The following is a 20076-nucleotide window of genomic DNA, read 5'->3' on the forward strand; positions in this document are numbered from 1 at the left end:
CTCCGGTTTTAGGGCCAGAGCGGTTATAGGAGTGATCTCCTGGATACGGCCTATGGGAGTCCTGGATTAGGGGGTCTCCAGATAGCCGGACTATATCCTTTGGCCGGACCATTGGACTATGAAGATACGAGATTGAAGACTTCGTCCCGTGTTCGGATGGGACTCTACTTGGCGTGGGAGGCAAGCTAGGCAATACAGATATGTATATCTCCTCCTTTGTAACTGACCTTGTGTAACCCTAGCCCCCTCCGGTGTCTATATAAACCGGAGGGTTTTAGTCCATAGGACAACATACAATCATACCATAGGCTAGCTTCTAGGGTTTAGCCTCTCCGATCTCGTGGTAGATCAACTCTTGTACTACTCATATCATCAAGAATAAATCAAGCAAGATGTAGGGTTTTACCTCCATCAGGAGGGCCCGAACCTGGGTAAAACATCATGTCCCCTGCCTCCTGTTACCATCCGCCTTAGACGCACAGTTCGGGACCCCCTACCCGAGATCCGCCAGTTTTGACACCAACATTGGTGCTTTCACTGAGAGTTCCTCTGTGTCGTCGTCATTAGGATTGATGGCTCCTTCAAACATTGGTAGCGATGCCGTCCAGGGTGAGACTTTTCTCCCCGAACAGATTTTTGTATTCGGCGGCTTCGCACTGCGGGCCAACTTGCTTAGCCATCTGGAGAAGGTCGAAAGTTACGCCCCTGGCCATCTGGTCGGGTTTGGAAGCTTAAACTACACGGCCAATATCCGCGGAGACTTGATCTTCGACGGATTTGAGCCCCTGCCGAGTGCGCCACACGGACTCGATGAGCACGATTTAGCTCTACCATCGGACAGTGTTTAGGAGATAGCACGTGCAACTACTCTGACCCTCAATTTGGAGCCAGTCGCGCCATCCATGGACGGGTGGATAGACCCCGCCACGGAGGCCAAACTCTCAGCGGTGATCGAGCCGAGGATCGACCTTACCCTTCACGGGAGCCGTGACGCCGAACTACTAGATTTTTCCCCGGCCATGGACTCCGAACCGCCTACACCCATGCCTATCGAATACGACTGGGCGCCGATCATGGAGTTTACCTTCACGGATATCTTTCAGCACTTGCCCTTCGGCGACATACTGAACTGATTAAGGTCTCTCTCCTTGTCAGGAGAGTCCTGGCCGAACCATGTCCGACAGGATTGGGATGCGGATGACGAAGAAATTCGCCGCCCACCCACCACCCACTTAATAGCCACTTTCAACGATTTAACCGACATGCTCGACTTCGACTCTGAAGACATCGACGGCATGGACGACGATGCAGGAGGCGAACAAGAACCACTGCCCACAGGGCACTGGACAGCCACCTCATCATATGACATATATATGGTGGACACACCCAAAGAAGGCAATGGCGACGGGACAACGGAGGATGACCCCTCCATGAAGCAACCCAAGAGCCGACGTCAGCGGCGCCGCTCTAAGTCCCGCCAAGTCAAAAGTGGTGATACCGGCACCGGAGGTAATAGAACTCCGGACAGTGCCGAAGACAACAACAATCCCCTCCAGTAAGATTTAGAGCAGGAGGATGGAGGAACCAGCCCTCCCAAGAGAGCGGCAGATGGAGAGGCAGAGGATGATAATTATATGCCTCCCTCCGAAGATGAGGCAAGCCTCGACGACGACGAATTCATCGTGCCTGAGGATCCCGTCAAACAAGAGCGTTTCAAGCGCCGGCTTATAGCCACGACAAATAGCCTTAAGAAAAAGCAGCAGCAACTTCAAGCTGATCAAGATTTGCTAGCTGACAGATGGACTAAAGTCCTTGCGGCCGAGGAATATAAACTCGAACGCCCCTCCAAGAGTTACCCAAAGTGCAGGTTGCTACCCCGACTGGAGGAGGAAGCACCAAAACCTACATCCCCGGCGTATGACGCGGCTGATCGGCCACCTCGTGGTCGTGACAAAGAGGCATTCCAGCCAAAAGCTCAGCCCGCACCCCGCCGCCATTCAAATAAAAAGGCATGCGGAAATACGCCAGACCTGCGAGACATATTGGAGGACATAGCAAAACACGCAAGATCGATCTACGGATCAAGAGGGCGCGCCACTATGTGAGACGATAACCGTCACTCCGGATACAGTAAAAGTAAATCCGGCCGGGCTGAACACAGCGGACAAGACTCATTTGAGCTGCGTCGCGATATAGCCCAGTACAGAGGCGCCGCACACCCCCTATGCTTCACAGACGAAGTAATGGATCACCAGATCTCAGAGGGTTTCAAACCCGTAAACATTGAATCATACGACGACATAACAGATCCTGCGGTATGGATCGAGGACTTCCTCCTGCACATCCACATGGCCCGCGGTGATGATCTACACGCCATCAAATACCTCCCACTCAAACTCAAAGGACCAGCTCGGCATTGGCTCAACAGCCTACCAACAGAATCCATTGGCTATTGGGAAGATTTGGAAGCCGCATTCCTCGACAACTTCCAGGGCACTTATGTGCGACCACCAGATGCCGATGACTTGAGTCACATAATTCAGCAGCCAGAGGAATTGGCCAGGCAATTCTGGACACGGTTCCTAACAAATAAAAATCAAATCATCGACTGTCTAGATGCAGAGGCCCTAGCAGTTTTTAAACACAACATCCGCGACGAGTGGCTTGCCCGACACCTTGGCCAGGAAAAGCCAAAATCTATGGCAGCCCTCACGACACTCATGACTCGCTTTTGTGCGGGAGAGGACAGCTGGCTGGCTCGCAGCAATAACATATCAAAGAACCATGGTACTTCGGATACCAAGGACTACAATGGCAGGTCACGTCGCAACAAACATAAGCGCCGCATCAACAACGACAATACCGAGGATACGACATTCAATGCCGGATTCAAAGGCTCTAAACCCGGTTAGCGGAAAAAGACATTCAAAAGAAGCACTCCGGGCTCGTCCAGTTTGGACCGTATACTCGATCGCTCGTGTCAAATACACGGCACCCCTGACAAGCCAGCCAACGACACCAACAGGGATTGTTGGGTGTTCAAGCAGGCCGGCAAGTTAAATGCCAAAAACAAATATAAGGGGTCACATAGCGATGACAAGGAGGAGCCCGGCAGCCGAACACCGGAGGACAGAAGAGGTTCCCCCCACAAGTACGGATGGTGAACATGATATACGCAACCCACATCCCCAAGAGGGAGCGCAAGCGTGCGCTCAGGGACGTATATGCGTTGGAGCCAGTCGCCCCAAAGTTCAGCCCATGGTCCTCCTATCCTATCACCATCGACCGCAGGGACTACCCCACTAGTATCCATCATGGCGGATTCGCCGCACTGGTCCTAGATTCAATCATTGACAAATTTCACCTCACTCGAGTCCTTATGGATGGCGGCAGCGGCCTGAACCTGCTTTATCAGGACACAGTGAACAAAATGGGTATAGACCCCTCAAGGATCAAACCCACAAAAAGACCTTTAAAGGTGTCATACCAGGTGTAGAGGCCCATTGCACATGCTCAGTCACACTGGAAGTGGTCTTCGGATCCCCGGATAACTTCTGAAGCGAAGATTTAATCTTCGATATAGTCCCGTTCTGCAGTGGCTATCATGCACTGCTCGGGCGAACCACATTTGCGAGATTCAATGCGGTACCGCATTATGCATACCTCAAGCTCAAGATGCCAGGACCTCAGGGGGTCATCACAGTTAATGGAAACACAGAGAGCTCTCTCCGCACGAAGGAGCACACTGCGGCCCTCGCAGCAGAAGCACAAAGCAGCCTCTTAAGGCAATCCACTAGTTCAGCGATTAAGGACACGGACACCTTCAAGCGCGCCCGGAGTAATCGGCAATTGCACTGCCTGGCACATTCCGAGCTCGCATAGCAATGCGACCCCCACCCCGGTCCCAGCCAAACGGCGAAATCCGTGCCACGCGTACATAATTACGCATTAAAAATACCATGGGCACAGGTGGGGAGGGGGGCATGACTATGGCATGCCCCAAGACGCGGCTCAACCGCACTAGGGGCTTCCCGCTTTATTATTTTTCTCTTTCAGGATTTTAATATCTAGAAACACTGTCCGGTAGCATGATTGCCGAACACATGATGCAGCAACCAAGGAGGCAGAAAGCTACATTGCACCATGGAACTCCAAAGTGGATTACGATAACGAGTGAAATACCTGCTTTAATACTATTCCTCAGCTTGCCCTTGGAGGGGACATGTCAAATAGTCCTACTTTTTTTCTTATCGCACTACTTGTATCATTCTTCTTTAACGCACCTTTTTGAATAAACAATGCATAGCACTAATACTATTATTGCATTCCCTTATATATATATATATATATATATATATATATATATATATATATATATCTTCATTCATGACATCCAGCACCCGTACACTTTGGTACGGCCAATATGCTAGGGGCTTAAGCATACCCCATAATACGGCATGAGAAGTCCGAACACTTTCGACAGTGCGGCACCCCGAACTTATAGCATTATATGCATCAGCTCCGGATCATTTCTTGGGTCAATAGTTGGGTTTGCCCGGCTCCCATGTTTTGGTACCTTACGTTCCACTATATCGGCTAAGGTAGCACTGGGAGAACTACTGGATTGTGCCCCGGTTCAGCTGGGCTAAGCACCTCAATAGAGAAAGCTAAAACTGACTGTCATGATAGGGCGAGAGTCTGGTCGCTGTTCGAGAGGTTCCGAGTCCCTAAAGACTTATGCCGCTTAGAGCGAGGAGTCGGCTTTGTCCGTCTTAAGGCGTGTATAGCGCCCCGAATTCGGCCTTCCGAATACTAGGGGCTTCGCCGAAATTTAAAATTATAGAATTCTATGGCTAAGTGAGAGTGATAAAGCATTATAGTCCGATTGCCTTGTTCGTTGCGCTGAGCACCTCCCTCGAAGGACCCAAAAATGGGAACAAGAGTGCTCAGGTTTATCCCGAACACCCCAGCACTCGTGGCATGGGGGCAGAAGCCGACGACTAGCCATCTCTTAGATTTGATAAACAGCCGAACAGAAGGTAATATTTTAAATTCAAACAAGCATTGCATAGCGCATATGAACAAGTTGTCATCATACAGGATCACACGAGCAAGTTCATTCAAATATTACATCTTTCACACACTCGTCTGCTACAAGATGGGCACCCTTCAGGACACCCTCATAATACATCTCGGGGTGGCGATGCTCCTTGCCCTGTGGTGGCCCCTCCTTCACCAGCTTCACGACGTCCATCTTGGCCCAGTGCACCTTCGCACGGGCGAAATCCCGGCATGCACCTTCGATGCAGACGGACTGCTTGATGACTTCCAGCCGTGGGAAGGCATCCACAAGCCGCCTCACGAGGTCGAAGTAGCTGTTGGGAAGGGCGTTGCTAGGCCACATTCGGACTATAAAGCCCTTCATGGCCTGTTCGGCCGCCTTGTGCAGCTTGACCAGTTGCTTCAGCTGGTCTCTCATAGGCAGCAGGTGTTCGGTCCCAGTATACTGAGACCAGAATAGCTTCTCTGTTGAGCTTCCCTCCTCGGCCTGGTAAAACTTTGCGGCATTCGACACGCTGCGGGGAAATCTGTGAATGCTCCTGGAGAGCTTCGGACTCGGGTAAGTAACAAGTAATTTACTTTCATATGCTTGCTTTGCATATTGAATGCCTTACCCGCCGCTATCTTCCTCATCGCATCGATCTCCTGGAGGGCCTCTTGGGCTTTAGCCTTGGCATTCTTTGCGCTCTCAAGGGCCGTGGCAAGGTCAGACTCTCGCGTCTTCGAGTCAAGCTCTAACGCCTCGTGCTTCGTCACGAGAGCTTGGAGCTCTTGCTGCACCTCGCCCACCCGAGCCTCTTGCTTTTCCCGCTCGGTGCGGTCCTGGGTCGCTTTGTTTTCGGCCTCGGACAGCGCTTGCCTCAAGGTCACTACTTCGGTCATGGCCCCTGGCAAGTTCAGGATGATCCTATCATTTTGCAATTGCATCTTTATATATATATATATATATCTACAGACTAGGTATTACTTACCTTTGTTCTCCTCGAGCTGCCTCTTAGCAAGGCCGAGCTCTTTCTTGGACCCCTCGAGGTCCTGCTTCAGTGTGGCGACCTCCGCAGTTAGTGCGGCAGAGGTCAGCAGCGAAGCCTGCATACGCATATAGACATACTTATATTAGACTCCTGCAGATATTATTTGATCCTCTATTCGGCTTTTCTTTGCGAACACCAAACAGAGCATCAGGGGCTACTGTCTATGTGGTAATATTTTTCCTATATTTTAAACACTTACCTCAAAGCATGTTAGAAGGCTGCCATAGGCTTCAGTAAGTCCGCTCTTGGCGGACTGAACCTTCTTGATCACCGCACTCATAATAGTGCGGTGCTCTTCGTTGATGGAAGCGCCGCGAAGCGCTCCCAGCAGGCTGTCTGGTGCCTCTGGATGGACAAAGGTCACTGGCACGGGCGTCTTGCCCCTTCTGGAAGGAGGCCGCCTGCCCGAGTCCGGAACCACTGGAGGTTCCGGCGCGGTGTTCCGGTGAGGGCCGAACTCGGAGCCCTCGGGAGCCTCACTCCCTTTGCTCCTGGAGTCCGGAAGGTCGCCTTGAGGCACCTCCGGGATTGTCTCCCCTCGACCCGGTGCCTCTTGAGACAATACCTCGGCATTGTCCATAGGGCAAGGGGAGGAGGCGGTCAGAAGTGGATCGCTATCCATATCCGACGAGACCAAGGAGCCGTCCGACGAGGATACGTCGATACGGGCTTGGGGCGGCCTGCATAATCATATTCGGCGTTAGGAGAAGCAGTGCGACAAAGGTATGCTATGAGTTACTCTGGAATCCGAATACTTACGACTTCACCAGGGGCTTGGCCCTGAGCAGCCACTCGTCTTCACCCTCGGCGGCAGTGGTGGAGTAGTCCGGAAGGAGAGTCCTTCCCTTCTTGGACCCTTCGCCCCCCGGTTGGGGCGGCCTTTCTTTTCTTGTCTCCCCCGGCTGGAGGGGGAGCATCTTCATCTTCCTCCTCATCTTTGTGGGAGGAGTGCGTCGTGGAGTCATCGAACGATGAGTCTGATACCACCTGGCGCCGGGAACTCTTTCGGGTTCCCTTGGCCTTCTTCGTGGTCTTCTCCGGCACCTTGTAAGGAGCCGGAGTCAGCATCTCCGTCAGGAGAGCGTCCGCATTATCTTCGGGCAGAGGGGCCGGACAGTTAATCTGCCCCGACGTCTCCACCCAGTCCTGTCATAGGCATGGAGCTTAGACCCCGCACATGGTTAAGCTATGGGAAATAAATATCCTACCGGATGTATAGAACTCACCGAGTTCGCAGGGCGCTTCGCGCTTAGCCCGCGGTCTTCGGTAAGAGAGGGAGGGACCTCGGCGCCCTTGAACAGCACCCTCCAGATGTCCTTGTGCGTCGTGTCGAAAAGCTCGCTCAGAGTCTGGTGCTGGGCCGGGTCAAACTCCCATCAATTGAAATCCCGTTGTTGACACGGGAGGATCCGGCGGAAGAGCATGACCTGGACTATGTTGACAAGCTTGAGTTTCTTGCTTATCATGTTTCCGATACACTTCTGGAGTCTGTCCAGCTCCAGCAATGAACCCCAGGACAGGCCCTTCTCCTTCCAGGAAGTGAGCCACGTGGGGATTCCGGATCAAAACTCGGGGGCCACCACCTAGTTGGTGTCGTGCGGCTCGGTGATGTAGAACCACGTTGATTGCCACCCCTTATGGTCTCCACGAAGGAGCCTTCGAGCCATACAACATTGGGCATCTTGCCCACCCTGGCTCTGCCGCATTCTGCTTGTTGCCGCCCACCACCTTCGGCTTGATATTGAAGGTCTTCAGCCACAGACCGAAGTGCGGCCGAATGCGGAGGAAAGCCTCGCACACGACGATGAACGCCAAGATGTTGAGGATGAAATTCGGGGCCAGATCATGAAAGTCCAGCCCGTAGTAGAACATAAGGCCGCGGACGAATGGATGGAGGGGAAACCCCAGTCCGTGGAGGAAGTGATGGAGGAAAACCACCCTCTCGTGAGGTTCTGGGGTAGGGACGATCTACCCCGCAGTTGGCAGCCGATGCACGATATCCGCGGCTAAGTATCCGGCTCCACGTAGCTTTTTGATGTGTCCGTCCGTAACGGAGGAAGCCATCCACTTGCCTCCCGCTCCAGAACTTTTTGGAGAAGGTTGGGGAGAAGGATGTGGACTTGGGCGTTGGAGATCGAGTGCGCAAGAATGGATGAGCAAGGAGGAAGAAGGCGTGGGTAGAAAAAGGTTAAACCTTATCCCTTTATAAGGGCGGACGAAACTATGCGCCCCCACTAGCCTGGTAAAACTCGCTTATCGCCCAAGCGCCGTAATTGATGGCACGGTTGGGTTACCCACGCCCGTATTGATGAGAATCCCGTAATAAGGGGAACATGATCTCTGCTTTGACAAGATGTGTCAAGAAACCGCCTCGCGTTATGTGCGGGGCTGGTTAAAGAAAAATCGGTTCGAATAATTACCGAGCCCTGGCATGATGTCATGCTGCCAAAACATGTCAGCATATTAGATTTGTGGAAATATTATTCTCTCTACGGTGGTATGTGGAACTTATTTTGCAGGGCCGGACACTATCCTTGTATTCAAACTCTTCTGTGGTGTATTCGGAGGAGGAACCCGCCTTGCAATGCCGAAGACAACACCGCACGCCGGACTCATCGTCATTGAAGCCTGGTTCAGGGGCTACTGAGGGAGTCCTGGATTAGCGGGTCTCCGGACAGCCGGACTATATCCTTTGGCCGGACTATTGGACTATGAAGATACAAGATTGAAGACTTCGTCCCGTGTCCCGATGGGACTCTACTTGGCGTGGAAGGCAAGCTATGAAGTACGGATATGTATATCTCCTGCTTTGTAACCGACCTTGTGTAACCCTAGCCCCCTCCGGTGTCTATATAAACTGGAGGGTTTTAGTCCATAGGACAACATACAATCATACCATAGGCTAGCTTCTAGGGTTTAGCCTCTCCGATCTCGTGGTAGATCAACTCTTGTACTACTCATATCATCAAGAATAAATCAAGCAGGACGTAGGGTTTTACCTCCATCAAGAGGGCCCGAACCTGGGTAAAACATCGTGTTCCCTGCCTCCTGTTACCATCCGCCTTAGACGCATAGTTCGGGACCCCCTACCCGAGATCCGCCGGTTTTGACACCGACACGGCCCGATGACAGATTTAGGTCATGATCATCGGGGCGATCGGGAGAAGCTACCGCGGGATCGAATCTAGCAAAGATCAAGTCTCCACGGATGTCCGCGACGTAGTTCAAGCTCCCGAATCTGACCTGATGGCCAGGGGCGTAGCTTTCAATCTGCTCCAGATGGCCAAACGAGTTGGCCCGCAGTGCGAAGCCGCCGAATACGAAGATCTGCCCGGGGAGGAAAGTTTCTCCGCGGATAGCGTCATTATCGATGATTGAGGGGGCCATCAAACCTTTTAGTGACAACACAGAGGAACTCTCAATGAAAGCACCAATGTCGGTGTCAAAACTGGCGGATCTCGGGTAGGGGTTCCTGAACTGTGCGTCTAAGGTTGATGGTAACAGGAGACAAGGGACATGAAGTTTTACCCAGGTTCGGGCCCTCTCGATGGAGGTAATACCCTACGTCCTGCTTTGTTGATATTGATGGATATGAGTATTACAAGAGTTGATCTACCACGAGATCGTAATGGCTAAACCCTAGAAGTCTAGCCTGTATGACTAAGGTATTGAGTATATCCTTTCCGGACTACACCCTCTGGTTTACATAGACACCGGGGGGATCTAGGGTTACATAGAGTCGATTACATAAGAAGGAATCTCCATAGTTGTTCTCCAAGCTTGCCTTCCACGCCAATGAGAGTCCCATCCGGACACGGGTACAGTCCTCGGTCTTCATATCCTCACAGCCCATCAGTCCGGCCCATAGATAACATGTCGGACGCCTGAGGACCCCTTAGTCCAGGACTCCCTCACCCGGCTCCTGTGCTTGCTACCTTACGTTCCGCTACATCGGCTAAGGTTGTAAAGGGAGAACTGCTGCGATTGTGCCTTGGTTTATCCAATGGAGCACCTCAGTAGAGAAAGCCAAAAATTGACTGTCATGATGCACCGAGAGTTGGTCAGCTGTTCGGAGGTTGCAAATCGTTGGAGATTTCTTCTGCATTACGCGAAGGATTGGGACTTCCCGATCAGACGCTTATAGCACTCTAGTTCAGATACTAGGGGTTGCGCCCATGTTTTTATTGTCGAACTCCTATGGCTAAGTGAGGGCGTTACAGCTGCATAGTCTGGTTGCGTAGTTCATTGCGCTAAACAACTCCTTCAAGGACCATCTAATTGGATCAAGATTGTTTAGATTCCATCCCGAACATCCAAGTACTACCTACATGGAGGCAGAAGCCGACGACTGGTTAACCCCCAGATTTCATACAACACGTCCGCACAGGAAGTAAAATTTCAAAAAATAACAAGCATTATATTGCACAATCACTTTGTTTTATCATACAAGGTAGTGGGAGCTCGAATACATTCATTCAAAGATAGTGTCTTTCGCATAATGATTCGCAACAATGCGGGACCCCTCTAAGACATCGCCGAAGTATCGCTCCGGTGTGCGGTGCTCCTTGATCTCCAGCGGCCCCTCGGTTGCTAACTTGACAGCGTCCAGTTTTGCCCACCAGACCTTGCAATAGGAAAAGGCCAGACGCGCGCCCTTTATGCAAACGGACCGCCTGATGACGTCCAGCCAAGGACAGGCATCCACCAGCTTCTTCACGAGGCCGAAATAGCTGCTGGGAGTAGCTTCGGCTGGCCACAGCCGGATTATCATATACTTCATGGCCAGCTCGGCCACCCTGTGCAGTTCGACTAGCTATTTTAGCTGATCGTTGAAGGGCACCAGATGTTCTGGCGTGCGATATTGCGACCAGAACAGCTTCTTCGTGGAGCTCCCTTCTTCGGCTCGGAAGAACTCCGCGGCGTCGGTCACACTGCGTGGCAGATCAGCAAAGGCCCCTGGAGAACTCCGAATCTGGGTTAGTAAAAGAAATTTCCTCTTCACACTCTTCCTTAGCATATTGAATTTCTTACCCGCCGTGATCTTCCTGGCCTACTGGATCTCCTGGAGGGTGCCCCGGGCTTCAATCCGGGCCATCTCCGCACTCTTACGAGCCTTGGCGAGTTCGGCCTCTTGAGCCGATGCATTGTGCTCCAAGGTCTCGCACTTCATCACCCGCGTCCTGGAGCTCTTCTTGGGCTTCGTTGACCCAGGCCTTGAGCTTCTTACGGGAGGCCTGCTCCTTGATAGCCTTCCCCTCGGCTTTGGCTAGGGCCTCTCCCAGGGCCTCGACCTCGGTCGTCGCTTCTGTACAAATCATGGCATTTCGGTCAATACATATCATTTTACCTTTTTTCGAATATATAACGGGTGATCACATACCTTGTTTCTCTTCGAGCTGCCTCCTCACCTGGCTGAGCTCCTCCACGGCCTGCTCCAATCTCCGCTTCAGTTCGGAGACCTCGGCAGCATGTGAGGCCGCGGCCAACAGTGACGCCTGCATATTCATTTCAGAAAATTTCGTTAGTTTCCTGCAATAAAGGATTGATCCTTTGTCCGGCTTTTCTTTCTAAACACCGAACAATGTCTCAGGGGCTACTGTCTGTACTGGGATTTTCTCTTTAGTGTCGCTTACCTCAAAACCTATCAGCAGGCTACTGCAGGCTTCGGTTAGTCTACTCTTGGCGGACTGAACCTTTTCAATTACCGTGCTCATAAGAACACGGTGCTCATCCACAATGGAAGCGCCTCACAGCGCTTCTAGCAGATTATCTGGTGCCCCTGGTTGGACAGGGGTCACTGGCAGGATAGGCATACCCCCTTCTTTTGAAGGAGGTTGCGTGCCAGATTCTGGAGCCATAAAGGTCTCCTGAATAGGGTCCGGCTAAGGGTCGAACTGAACACGACCCTTCTCACCACCAGTCTCCATGGAGATCGGCTCCCCCTGGTGTCCGGCGATGGAGGCATCACCTTTTGGCGCCTCCTGAGCCTCTCCCCAGCCTGGGAAAGTCCTACGGGACATCACTTCCGCGTCGTCCTTGTCCTTGGGGGAGTGAGCGGCCGGCGGTAACTTGCTGGCCATCGACTTTGAGTCCAACGAACCTCCTGACGAGGATCATTGGGGGCGGTTGTGGGCCGGACTGTAATAACATGACCAATCATGCCAGTACAATGATGAGGTGAGACTTGATTTATAGGTAGACATGAGGCTTAGCACTTACGATGCAACCCGAGGCTTAGTGCGGGGGCGTTGCTCCAGATTGCTCTCGACGTCCCTGGCAGAGCTGCCCACGAGTGGTCCTTTCCCCTTCTTGGGCGCCTCCGCCTCCAGAATTGTGGAGGCCGCCCTCTTCTTCCTCCCCCCATCAAGGGGAGAATCGCTTTCCTCCCCCTCCTCATCGTCGTCGTCTTCGGCGGCGGAGGAGCGGGTCTTGTCTTCGGACGTCATGTCCAAAGCACCCTCACGACGGGGGCCACTCCGGACCCCCTTGGCCTTTCCTGTGGCCTTCTTCTCCGGCGCCTTATAGGGCACCGACTCCAGCATCTTCGCTAAATGTGGGGTGACTGGTTCTTCAGGCAGCGGAGCCGGACACCGGATCTGCTTCGCCCTCTTTAGCCAGATCTAAAGAAGCAACGATAATAAAAGCTTAGATACCATCCTTGAAACAAGCAAGTAGGGGATGTGTTGAAGATAACATACCTCATTGGGGAGGTGGTTAATGTCGTGCCCCTGGTCCGAATCTATGGCCGGCGGTATCTCATTGCCCTGGAAGAGCAACTTCCAGGCATCTTCGTGAGTCATTTCGAAGAGCCTCTCTAGAGTGTGGTGCTTCTTCAGATTGAACTCCCATAGAGGGCAGCTCCGGCTTTGGCAGGGGAGGATCTGGCGCACCAGCATCACTTGGATTACGTCAACGAGCTTGCTGTCTTTATCCACCATGCTTTGAATGCGCGTCTGCAGCGCTGTCAGCTCGTCTAGCGAGTACCAGTTTGGGCTCTTCTCGACCCAGGAGGTGAGTCGCGTGGGAGCGCTGGAGTTGAATTCGGCTGCTGTGGCCTAGGCGGCGCCGCGGGGTTCTATGATGTAGAACTAATGCTTCTGCCACTCTTTTACAGTCTCCACGAAAGTACCTTTTGGCCAGGAGACATTGACCAGCTTCCTCACCATGGCGCCTCCGCACTTCGCATGCTGGCCATCCACCACCTTCGGCTTCATGTTGAAGACCTTGAGCCACAACCCGAAGTGGGGTTGGATGCAGAGGAAGGCCTCACACACGACGATAACTCCGAGATGTTGAGGAAGGAGTTTGGGGATATATCATGGAAATCTAGCCGGTAATAGAACATAGGCCTGCGGACGAAGTGGTGGAGTGGAACCCCTAGCCCATGGAGGAAATGAGGGATGAATACTACCCTCTCTTTGGGCTTCGGCGTGGAGACAATTTGTACCTGCGCTGGAAGGCGGTGGGTGATTTCTTTCACCATGTACCCGGCCGCTCGAAGCTTGGCAATGTCCTCCTCCTTGACGGAGGAGGCCATCCACTTGCCTTGACCTCCGGATCCGGACATGGTTGAGTGCTTGCTCGAGTGTGAAACAGATGGGAACTTGGGCGCTGGAGCTCGAGAGTGGAAAGGCAGAGGAAGAGAGAAGGCATGGGAGAAGAAAGGGGAATCTTATCTCCTTATAAGGGAAGTGAATATTGAACGCCCCCCCACTTGCCTTAAAATTCACCTACTCCCAAGGGCCGTGTAAACGGCACGGTTGGGTTACCCATGCACGTATTTATGAGAATACCGCAATAAGGGGACACGATCTTTGCTTTGACAAGACATGCCAATAGCATCCGCGCCTCGAGACGTGGGGCAGCAGAAGAAAAACGGTTCGAAATTATGACCGGCCAGACGTGATGTCATGTTGTAAAAAGTTGTCAGTGGATTGGACTCGTGGATTATTATATTCTCTCTGTGGTTGTGTGTGGGGTGTGTGTTACATGTCCGTACACGAGCAATATGTCCGAAGACTATCTTGGAGTTCGGAAGGAGGAACCCGCCTTGAATGCCAAAGACAGATCTACGCGCCAGATACCTTGTCATTGAAGCCAGGGTCAGGGACTACTGAGGGAGTCCTGGACTAAGGGGTCCTCGGGCGTTCGGCCTGTTAGCCATGGGCCAAACTGATGGGCCGTGAAGATACAAAGACCGAAGACTGCACCCGTGTTCAGATGGGACTCTCCTTGGCGTGGAAGGCAATCTTGGCAACCGAATATGTAGATTCCTTTGTAACCGACCTCGTGTAACCCTAGATCCTCCCGGTGCCTATACAAACCAAAGGACTTAGTCTGGAAAGCGGGGAGACGCATTATCATAGTCATACAGGCTAGACTTCTAGGGTTTAGCCATTACGATCTCGAGGTAGATCAACTCTTGTAATACTCATATTCATCAATATCCATCAAGCAGGACATAGGGTATTACCTCCGTAGAGAGGGCCCGAACCTAGGTAAACATCGTGTCCCCTGTCTCCTGTTACCATCGACCTTAGATGCACAGTTCGGGACCCCCTACCCGAGATCCGCCGGTTTTGACACCGACACCTGGTCGTGGTTCTTGATGGCTGTGGTGTTCCTGCGAGATGGTTAGGAAACTTGCGCTGAATGAATTTCCTGAGGTTATTGCACGAGAAGGCCAATCACCAACGACCCCAGGAGGTGATGTGAACGAGGCCGGCCCGCCAGACAGAGCTCGGCAGTTGGATTTATCAACGCTGCAGGGACGGGTCCGAGCATAGACGCCGTGCCTAGCCTTCTTATGCGAAGCATCCTGAAGAAAGATGATTGGCACGCGGCTCCCATGGTTGGTGAAAATCAAGCAGGTGATAACCATAGATAGATTATGCATGAAAAGCAAACTAGCTTAGGTAAATGCAAGAACGATACACGCCACTAGGTTGGACCGGAGCGGCTTGGGGATGATGCAGCCCGAGGGGCGCCCCCAGCAGAGTAAGCTAAAGATGTAAAAGGATATGAGCCACAGGGACAAACCCACGCGGCCTGGGAATGACGCAGCCCAAGGGCGCTCCTAGCTAAATAACTTGGAAAATGTCACCTGGTTTGGTTGTCGAAGGAGTGTTGGGGTAGGTGAAGGCGCGTGCTGATGAAGTCGCTCCTCACGAGCCGTCGAGGCCCAGAGGCTCAGGAGGCTCTGGAGGATCAGGTAGCCTCCTGAGGATCGTCTCCATCTCCGCCAGGACTGCGTGATGCTTGACCTCCTGACCTCCCAGGATGCTTGATACGTCTCAGTCGTATCTACTTTTCCAAAACTTTTGCCCTTGTTTTGGACTCTAACTTGCATGATTTGAATGGAACTAACCCAGACTGATGCTGTTTTCAGCAGAATTGCCATGGTGTTATCTTTGTACAGAAATAAAAGTTCTGGGAATGACCTGAAAATCAACAGAGAATTATTTTGGAATATATAAAAAATAATGGAAGAAGAATCCACGTCAGGGGGGCCTCCACCTGTCCACGAGGGTGGGGGGCGCGCCCCCTGCCTCACGGGCCCCCTGACGCTCCACTGACCTCAATCTTGACTCCATATATTCACTTTCTGGGAAAAAAATCAGAGAAAAGGATTCATCGCATTTTACGATACGGAGTCGCCGCCAAGCCCTAAACTCTCTTGGGAGGGCTGATCTGGAGTCCATTCGGGGCTCTGGAGAGGGGAATCCGTCGCCATCATCATCATCAACCTTTCTCCATCGACAATTTCATGATGCTCACCGCCGTGCGTGAGTAATTCCATCGTAGGCTTGATGGACGGTGATGGGTTGGATGAGATTTATCATGTAATCGAGTTAGTTTTGTTAGGGTTTGATCCCTAGTATCCACCTTCTGTTTTGAGTAAGCTTGCGACACCTAGACCTACTTCTGCTATTAATTCTGATATGTCGCATGTTATTGATGATGCCACTTCTGCTATGCATGATACTTATGATGAAACTACTTCTATGCTTGATACTACTGTGCCACTTGGTGAATTTCTTGATGAAGAACTTGCTAGGGCTAGAGAGAATGAAATTATTGAAACTGATAATATTGATGAAAGTGATGATGAAGATTCTCCCCCTAAATATAAATTTCCTATTGTTCCTGAGGGTTATGTTATGGATGAACAAACTGCTAGAGACTTTCTTGCTTGCAATGATAGAAGTGATCTTAAGAAATTATTAGTTAAGCTTAAAGAAAAGTATTTAAAAGCTAGAATGAAATATGACTGTGGTTATGCTACTTCACCTATCTTTGTTACTGATAAGGATTATGATTTATCTGTTGATCCTGACATAATTACTTTAGTTGAATCTGATCCTTTGTATGGCTATGAATCTGAAACTGTTGTGGCACATCTTACTAAATTAAATGATATAGCTACCCTGCTCACTAATGATGTGAAAACTCGCTATTATTATATCCTTAAATTATTTCTGTTCTCATTAAAGGGTGATGCTAAGATATGGTTTAATTCTTTTGATCCTAGTTGTGTGTGTAGTCCCTAGGATATGATTTACTACTTATCTGCTAAATATTTCCCCACTCATAAGAAACAAGCTGCTTTAAGGGAGATATATAATTTTGTGCAAATTGAAGAAGAGAGTCTCCCACAATGTAATCGAGTTAGTTTTGTTAGGGTTTGATCCCTAGTATCCACTATGTTCTGAGATTGATGTTGCTATGACTTTGCCATGCTTAATGCTTGTCACCAGGGCCCAAGTGCCATGATTTCAGATATAAACGTATTTTGTTTTCATCAATATATGGGAGTTCTTGATCCTATCTTGCAAGTCTATAGTCACCTACTATGTGTTATGATCCGGCTACCCTGAAGTGACAATAGTCAGGACCACTCCCGGTGATGACCGTAGTTTCAGGAGTTCATGTATTCACTATGTGTTAATGCTTTGGTCCGGTACTCTATTAAAAGGATGCCTTAATATCCCTTAGTTTTCAATAGGACCACGCTGCTACGGGAGGGTAGGACAAAAGATGTCAGGCAAGTTCTTTTCCATAAGCACGTATGACTATATTCGGAATACAAGCCTACATTACATTGATGAAACGGAGCTAGTTCTGTGTCACCCTAGGTTATGACTGCTCAATGATTGATCGCATCCGGCATAATTCTCTATCACCGATCCATTGCCCACGAGCTTTCCATATATCGTTCTTCGCTTATTTACTTTTCCGTTGCTATTGTTATCATCACTATAAAACACCAAAAATATTACTTTTGCTACCGTTACCTTTTACCACCGTTACCACTACTATCATATTATTTTGCTACTAAATACTTTGTTGCAGATATTAAGTTATCCAGGTGTGGCTGAATTGACAACTCAGCTGCTAGTACTGAAGAATATTCTTTCGCTCCCCTTGTGTCGAATCAATAAATTTGGGTTGAATACTCTACCCTCAAAAACTGTTGCGATCCCCTATACTTGTGGGTTATCAAGACTATTTTCTAGCACCGTTGCCGGGGAGCATAGCTCTATTCTTTGAGTCACTTGGGATTTATATCTGCTTATCATTATGAAGAATTTGAAAGATCCAAGAACCAAGATCTATCCCTCAGCTACGAGGAGAGGTAAGCAACTGCCATCTAGCTCTGCACTTGATTCACCTTCTGTTTTGAGTAAGCTTGCGACACCTAGACCTGCTTCTGCTATTAATTCTGATATGTCGCATGTTATTGATGATGCCACTTCTACTATGCATGATACTTATGATGAAACTACTTCTATGCTTGATACTACTGTGCCACTTAGTGAATTTCTTGATGAACAACTTGCTAGGGCTAGAGAGAATGAAATTATTAAAACTGATAATATTGATGAAAGTGATGATGAAGATTCTCCCCCTAAATATGAATCTCCTGTTGTTCCTGAGAGTTATGTTATGGATGAACAAACTGCTAGAGACTTTCTTGCTTGCAATGATAGAAGTGATCTTAAGAAATTATTAGTTAAGCTTAAAGAAAAGTCTATAAAAGCTAGAATGAAATATGACCGTGGTTATGCTACTTCACCTATCTTTGTTACTGGTAAGGATTATGATTTATCTGTTGATCCTGAGATAATTACTTTAGTTGAATCTGATCCTTTGTATGGCTATGAATCTAAAACTATTGTGGCACATCTTAATAAATTAAATGATATAGCTACCTTGTTCACTAATGATGAGAAAACTCACTATTATTATATCCTTAAATTATTTCCGTTCTCATTAAAGGGTGATGCTAAGATATGGTTTAATTCTCTTGATCCTGGTTGTGTGTGTAGTCCCCAGGATATGATTTACTACTTCTCTGCTAAATATTTCCCCACTCATAAGAAACAAGCTGCTTTAAGGGAGATATATAATTTTGTGCAAATTGAAGAAGAGAGTCTCCCACAATGTAATCGAGTTAGTTTTGTTAGGGTTTGATCCCTAGTATCCACTATGTTCTGAGATTGATGTTGCTATGACTTTTCCATGCTTAATGCTTGTCACCAGGGCCCAAGTGCCATGATTTCAGATATAAACGTATTATGTTTTCATCAATATATGAGAGTTCTTGATCCTATCTTGCAAGTCTATAGTCACCTACTATGTGTTATGATCCCGCTACCCCGAAGTGACAATAGTCGGGACCACTCCCGGTGATGACCGTAGTTTCAGGAGTTCATGTATTCACTATGTGTTAATGCTTTGGTCCGGTACTCTATTAAAAGGAAGCCTTAATATCCCTTAGTTTTCAATAGGACCCCGCTGCCACGGGAGGGTAGGACAAAAGATGTCAGGCAAGTTCTTTTCCATAAGCACGTATGACTATATTCGGAATACATGCCTACATTACATTGATGAACCGGAGCTAGTTCTGTGTTACCCTAGGTTATGACTGCTCAATGATTGATTGCATCCGGCATAATTCTCTATCACCGATCCATTGCCTACGAGCTTTCCATATATTGTTCTTCGCTTATTTACTTTTCCGTTGCTATTGTTAATCATCACTATAAAACACCAAAAATATTACTTTTGCTACCGTTACCTTTTACCACTGTTACCACTACTATCATATTATTTTGCTACTAAATACTTTGCCGCAGATATTAAGTTATCTAGGTGTGGCTGAATTGACAACTCAGCTGCTAATACTTGAGAATATTCTTTGGCTCCCCTTGTGTCGAATCAATAAATTTGGGTTGAATACTCTACCCTTGAAAACTGTTGCGATCCCCTATACTTGTGGGTTATCAAGACTATTTTCTAGCGCCGTTGCCGGGGAGCATAGCTCTATTCTTTGAGTCACTTGGGATTTATATCTGCTTATCATTATGAAGAATTTGAAAGATCCAAGAACCAAGATCTATCCCTCAACTACGAGGAGAGGTAAGCAACTGCCATCTAGCTCTACGCTTGATTCACCTTCTGTTTTGAGTAAGCTTGCGACACCTAGACTTGCTTCTGCTATTAATTCTGATATGTCGCATGTTATTGATGATGCCACTTCTGCTATGCATGATACTTATGATGAAACTACTTCTATGCTTGATACTACTGTGCCACTTAGTGAATTTCTTGATGAACAACTTGCTAGGGCTAGAGAGAATGAAATTATTAAAACTGATAATATTGCTGAAAGTGATGATGAAGATTCTCCCCCTAAATATGAATTTCCTGTTGTTCCTGAGAATTATGTTATGGATGAACAAACTGCTAGAGACTTTCTTGCTTGCAATGATAGAAGTGATCTTAAGAAATTATTAGTTAAGCTTAAAGAAAAGTCTGTAAAAGCTAGAATGAAATATGACCGTGGTTATGCTACTTCACCTATCTTTGTTACTGGTAAGGATTATGATTTATCTGTTGATCCTGGGATAATTACTTTAGTTGAATCTGATCCTTTGTATGGCTATGAATCTGAAACTGTTGTGGCACATCTTAATAAATT

This window comes from Triticum aestivum, chromosome 5A, assembly GCF_018294505.1.
Source record: "Triticum aestivum cultivar Chinese Spring chromosome 5A, IWGSC CS RefSeq v2.1, whole genome shotgun sequence".
NCBI classification, from domain to species: Eukaryota; Viridiplantae; Streptophyta; class Magnoliopsida; order Poales; family Poaceae; genus Triticum; species Triticum aestivum.